This window comes from Haemaphysalis longicornis, unplaced genomic scaffold (assembly GCF_048455015.1).
Source record: "Haemaphysalis longicornis isolate Haplotype H1 unplaced genomic scaffold, Haemaphysalis longicornis Haplotype H1 scaffold_2, whole genome shotgun sequence".
In the NCBI taxonomy this organism is placed as follows: Eukaryota; Metazoa; Arthropoda; class Arachnida; order Ixodida; family Ixodidae; genus Haemaphysalis; species Haemaphysalis longicornis.
In genome coordinates, this window is record NW_027526295.1 from 40,730,018 (window position 1) to 40,736,805 (window position 6,788).

The following is a 6,788-nucleotide window of genomic DNA, read 5'->3' on the forward strand; positions in this document are numbered from 1 at the left end:
TTGACCCAAGTCTCGTCGAGGTAGTATATAGTCCTGCGAAAATGAAGGGAATACGTGTCAGTTTTTCTTTGGGGAGAAGGGTTAGTAAAGACAGAGAAGGCACTTATTGCTTGCACCTAACATCATTCTACTACGCAGGCAGGCATGTTTAGTTTTTGGTGGCACCGCAAAACACCAAAATAAAAAATGTTCGCAGAACGTACACCACCCACATGGCTAACGAAATCCACTCACTGAGTGCTATCCATACATTATTATAACATGTCGATGCATACTTGTCCCTTCACTTGCTGAACCAGAATAGCATGCAAAATACGAACAAGAGGCAGAAAAACTCCATGAAAAATATAAACTGAACGCCAGTATGCATGTGGAGCGGTGTTGATACGTACCTCTCAGCAATAAAATATTTGGCTCTACGAGAACTTCCATCGTTATTTTTGCTTGTTACATTTCAACTGTCAAATAATGTTACATACGAAATTTTTATTTTAATCGCAGGAATTGACGTTTATCTATCCGTCCGCCAAATCAAAACCACGTACCGTTTCTGCTTTCGCATTTCTCGAAGGGTCCGCAGATATTTCCGCCGCCACACGATGATGTCATCCCTTTCCAGAAGCGCAGAGTTACGTTTTCGCTTCCGAAAAGCAAATCCAATCTCATTCAGAAGCCGACGCATCGTTCTGACACTCAGCTTCGGCAGCCCCATGTCGGGGTCGCTGGTCACATCGCTGAAGATCTTTTCTGCAGTTGGAGCCTCGTTGCGAATGAAGTACTGATGCACTTTCCGTCGGAGAGCAGCAAGGGTGAAGCTGTCGTGCCGCTATACTCTTGTATTTCCTGTAACTGCAGGCGGTTTCCCAGTCGACAAACGAAGCCTTTTGCGCTTTGGGGACTTCAGGGTGCCACGCAAAACCTCATTCTTGAGCCGTGCGACCGTACGCTCGCTTACGCCGGTAAGCTGGCTAACCGAACGAAATGCGGAAACGACGGAGAGTCCTGGTTGCTTCAGTTTCACTTGGGCGTACACGTTGCAGACAACTTGCTTGGTCTGGTTTGACAGCTTTTGGTTGTGAAACTTTTTGAAAATCCTTTGAGGCGAATTAACTGGCGGGCTATCGGACGGAAAAGTAGCTGCAGTCGATGAAGACGGCATTTTTTTTAAGAGAACCGTCGTGCCACCAGTGGTAATTTCCGCAACCAACAAAACCGAAAATTTAAAAAAAGTAACGCTTACTGGCGATTATATTCTGGCGATTTATTCGCATTGTCAAAGCAAGGCTAGAAAAAAATAAATATATATATTTTTGATTTGCAGAGGTTATCCGCATTGAATAATGTTTGTAGAACTACTTCCAAATGCGCAGCGAAATGTCGTGGTTCGGCTGGCCCATGGAGGAAAGAAAAGGTTAGGAGAGGCCCTGACGTCACATTTGTGAAGCCGAGTCCCGCCACGACTTGAGCCCACGGAGCCCAGCACTCTATCCCATCATCCTTTGCTGTCTCCGGTTTGATTTGACTAACATGGCGTCGCCCTGCCCTCCCGCTTCGAAGCGAAAACAGCTTCGTCGCTAATTCCTCGGTGCGATGTCGTCTTCTAAGCTGTTGATTCCGCCTTCAATTTGCCCATTCTAACCCTCACCTAAAGTTTCAATCGAAAAATGGCCTACGTTTTTGAGATAGAAGGACGATTTTTCTGCTCTTAAAGGGGCCCTGAAAGGCGTTTTGAGCACACTAAATTGACTAGCGCAATCGTTAGATTGGGTCGTCAACATCATCTGTGCCAAGTATTACTCTTTTACGCCCAGCGGAAAGCTCACACTTTTGTTGCAAAGTTTGTCGATTTTTTCTCACCCTTTCCTTCGTGTTTTTGGACGCCGCCATCTTCACATGTCTACATCATCAATTCCCAGATGTTCGTCATGAGCTAGACATCCTGCTATTGGGCGGCTTTTTCACGCACTTCCGGCAAAGAGATGAGTCGTCTGCTCAGCGTCGGCTCGCTGGCTGATCTGCCAGCGGAGTGCCGGAGTGCTTGGACATTTTACGACAAACGAAACAAGTGTAAACAAACTCTTAACCGTTTGTATTGAATGCAACACGGCCATAACACGACATGAATATTCTCTTACCTGAGTACGTTCCATAAAGAAAGCGTTGAAGCCCCGTGGAACTTCTTTCGTACAATCGCAAAGAACGCCCTGAGCCGAATGCCCGGGTTTGACGCATACAGTTTATTCAACTTCCAAACAATCCAGAGATGCGTTTCGAACGAACACAACGTCACAACATGCGTTGAAAGTCTGAACCACGATTGACAGAGGATGGGTTGCCTCCTGCCCGTCGTAAATTCGGCACTCACCTCGCGCGCGGTTTGCGGGGACGAACAGCAATTCACTTAACTCTGGCGCACAAGCCGAGATGGCTTTTAGCCACGCACACTGCACATACCCCATGCGAGGTTGAGAAGTACGCCTCTTGAGAAAGATAATCCAGACCATAGGAAGCACTATCCACCCGCAGAAGCACAACGTCGCATTTCATCGCGAAACAAAGGCGTACACAACACAACACCATCGCCTCCTGTAATGCCAAACGCATCTCGCACTTCCAAATGGGAGTGAGTAGTATCATAGAGAAAGAAATGGTAGTATGCCTGCAGTGCCCATATGCCGCGAGGTGGGGCCCCAAGCTGAACCGAGATCACGCAACCGTAACTGACTTCTAGAGCGGTTTGTGCCTTGTTGCCAGGGCAACCAATGTTTGATATTGTCAAAGAAATGGTGCTCGCTCCAGCGCTAGAAAGCTCAGATCCGCGGCGGAGCATGTTTTGCCAACGTTGCCGCTCTCCACCACGCGTCGCCCCAAGCTGAACTGGCGTTTTGTGCACGGGTTCTGTATAGGTTTAAAATGTCTTTTTCACATGCCGCCGGCAGAAATTACCACCGCCACAAAATAAGACCCGGCACCAGCGGGGCCACACCTGATACGGCGCTTTTTGGATAAACAGTGCGCGGTGCATGAGGGGCATGAGGGACCGAGCGCACGGTCCTCCCCGAGCGGCTGCGAGTTCGCCGCCGATTAAAAGTCACGTGCTGCCCTTCAGCAACGCACACCGCGAAAGGGCAAGGCCAGGCCGCTGCACAAATGCGGTCAGATTTTTCGTTCGCTTTTCCAGCCTTGATCGGAGTGAGGGATTCAAGGTGTCAACAAAGCTTGCCCGTAGCAGACGGCGGTATGAGCAGCGCGATAGCGGAAGTACGTCACCGCCGAGGAGCGCAGCATCATGGGAGGGAAGGCTCGCTCGGCGTCAACAGCGGAGAGTAAGTTGAAAGGAGGAGGAAACGCGGCGCGACGATAATGCGCGGTTTTTGATTTACGATTTCTCAGCTAATACTCATCGCTTCAACAAAATTCTTGCGGGAGGAGATTACTAATACATTGCTTTATTTGGTTACATGTACATCCACGCATCGGCGGAAGGTATTTCAGGACCCCTTTAAGCCTGGCAAAGTAGCGTTTGTCGTCGTCATAGCAACAGGCTCGCGGGATGGCGAACGCAGACGCCTCCGACGGCAGAGTTTTCAAACTCTCCTAATCTAAAAACGTTTGTCGTAGCGACTGCGCTGGTTTGCAAGCATAGCGAGGCAGCCACATACCAAGCGCCTTAAAAATTTGTCCGTTCTATTTGCCCAAATTTCGCCGCCGCAGTTGTAAACAAGTAACCAACATTGTCTATGGGCTCAAGAAAAATCACGTGACTTCCTCCACACTTTTCGCAATGCATTGGGGTGCTAGGGGCCTCTCCTGAGTATTCTTTCCTCCATGGGACGGCCACTTCGCCCCCCATCCCGTAGCTTTCTCTCCATTGCCACAGAAAGTTGTCCCCGAGTATAGATGTAAATCGATGGTTCGAGAAACACTCGCGCCGAAAGATAAAAGCCTGCAGAGCAGACGCCGCCATATTCCGATCGCCTGACGAGGCAGTACGACCGCCCAATAAATGCGCTGGTTTCGGAGACGACTGGTGGCGGTGGTATTAACTCTGACACACTACGCGATACGATTCGTGCAGTGGTGAGGGAGGAGCTGCGAAACTTTTCCCGGCGACGCCACAGTCTCAAGACGATTCCCTCACTGGCGGGATCCGGGAAGAAATCCAACACGCTTTGGGAACTTCTATTCCGTCCGAAGCCAACCGCGAGCCACAAGCTATGACCTACTCTGCGGCTGTTCGTTGACCCCGCCCTGCTCCAACCCGTCGTCAAGAAGCTCCGCCGTACCGCCGTCCACTGTCGCCGCCGACCCCACTGTAGCCGCCGTGCGCAGCCCAAAACGAGACGTCCTGGAAGACCGACATTTCGCGAACCACCGATAATAGTCCGCTGTGCTAACACTGCGGAAAGGCCTATCACATCTATCGTCGTAGCCCATACAAGAGACTCGGACTGCGTGATTTCTCCGTCGACGCACCTCGCCCTCTCCCTGGGCAACGGCCACGTGAGATCGACGGCTACCGATCTCAGACCAGCCGTGGCCGAGCCCGTTTCAACCGTTCGCCGTCCCATAGCCATACCAATCGCCGAGCCGCCGTAGGAAGGCTGACTTCATACGTGGAAGGTCCCCCAGCCCACGCAGGGAAAACTAAAGGCAGAAACTTCTGGAGGTGAAGTTGCACAACGGCGGAAAAACGAAAACCCTCCAACTACGCAGTGCCTCGCTGAAGACCATGATTCACGACATGCCCCGACGACCCGATCTACCACTGACTTGACTCCCGAACATGACGACAGCAAAACGGCGCGACGCTTACCCGACATGACTGAACCTGCTGATGAGAATACGACGAAGACCACGACGCACATTGCCCGACCGTCAACGCGCACAAGCCGGGATACGACGGCACGACGCACCTGGAATTATAAGTAGGCAGCTTCCGAGGTTCAGCTGTCCGTCGACGGCTTTGAAGTAGTCGCCCTCATATACACGGGAGCCGACTACTCAGTCATGAGCGGACCATTTACGTCCAAGCTGAAGAAAGTTATGACCAGATAGGACGGTCCGCACATTCGCCCAGCAGGCGGCCATTTCACGACGCCAAGTACATCGCGCGTCACCATAAACGGCACAACGTACCCTGCGGCGTTCGTAATTTTACCTAACTGCTCCCGTGACGCGATTCTTGGAGTGGAATTTTTGACGGATAACGGTGCAATAATTGATCAGGCTATGGTCCATAACTTTTTCCTCCGATCACTCCACGACGCCGGAACCGAACACCGAACAACGCGCTGCTGTAAGGATCGCCGATGATCATGTCACCCTGCCACCCCGCGCAAGCTTGATGATCACTTTCTACTATGAAGATGCTGTTCCTGACGCCGACCCTATCGTAGGGAGTGACCAAAGGTTGCTCCTCGACCGCGGTGTCTCCGTCGCAGAGGCATTGCGCGCTTTAAGCAACGCCAATCCCAAGTTTTGGTCACTAATTTCACCGACGAGTACCAGCATTTCAACAGAGGCGCTGCAATTGCGTTCCTCGAAGAAACGCAAGAAGCTAGTGACGTGATCGCGGTTGCCAACTTTGAAAGCGCACCCGAAGATACCTTCAAGCTTTCGAATCCTTTCGACGTGAATCAGGCATTACCACAAGAAGAACGGAAGAAAGTATTCGATTTGCTGCTTCGCTACAGAGAGTGTTTTCGTCGAAGCCGAAACTACGTCAGACACCTCTAGCGAAGCACCGAATAATAACCGAAGATGGAGCATGACCGACCCGACAGTCACCGTACCGCGTCTCTCCACACGAGCGGGAAGCCACCCGGACTCAAGTCGACGACATGATCGGCGACGACATTATACAGCCATCGAAAAGCCAACGGGCTGCGCCGGTACTATCCGAATGGGCCAAAACGAGGGTGGACCGTACGACTTGGCTAGTAGGGGCACTCCTTAAGGGGCGGTCATTTCCCCCCTTCTCTTCAACTTGGCCCTCCTGCCGGTCGCCCATGCACTAAGGCGGATCCCGCATCTCCGTTTTGGTATATACGCGGACGATGTCACCCTATGGGTGGCTGGGGGAAGCGATGGACACATTAAGGCACCCTCCAAGCAAGAGCAGATGTGGTATTACAACAGGCATGCCTGGCCTTAGGTTCTCACCTACCAAATCCGAGTTACTGGTGCTTCCACCAAAGAAAAGAACGGCTACGACACCCCAAATCACCATCCAGCTGCGGGGCCGCACGGTCCCGCAGGTCCCTAAAATTAAAGTCTTGGGCCTTACCATGGAGCAGAACAGGTCTAACTCGGAGGTCATTAAGCAGCTGAGCTCCCACGTGAACCAGCTCATTGCTTTCGTCAAAAGGATCACGAATCGAAATCGTGGGATGGACGAAAGTGACCGACTTCGGCTTATCCAAGCCTTCTTTAGTAGCCGACTTTTCTACACTTTTCCTTACATTAGAGCCAGTAAAAGGGAACTGGATAAAATTAATGGCCTCATTAGGAAAACATACAGGGCTGCCCTTCAACTTCCCCCGCTCGGAGTGTATAATACGGGAGTGTATAATACCGCTGAAGAGATCATTGAAGCTCACCTGTGCTCTCAGAGAACACGCTTAGAGCTCACTCGACCGGGACAGCAGATTCTCTCGCGGCAAAACATTGCGGTCTCGCAGCAGACTCAGGAGTCATTACCTATCCCTGCTGATATAATTCAGCAAATAATCGTAAAGCCTCTACCTAGGCACATGCTTCCTATTCATACTTCGGCACGACGCAAA

General features: G+C 51.2%; 1 pseudogene; it reads right to left on the reverse strand.

The window, feature by feature from the left end:
* LOC144167920 (uncharacterized) lies at positions 1–1,159 on the reverse strand (annotated as a pseudogene).
* Positions 1,160–6,788: the final 5,629 nt, after the last annotated feature.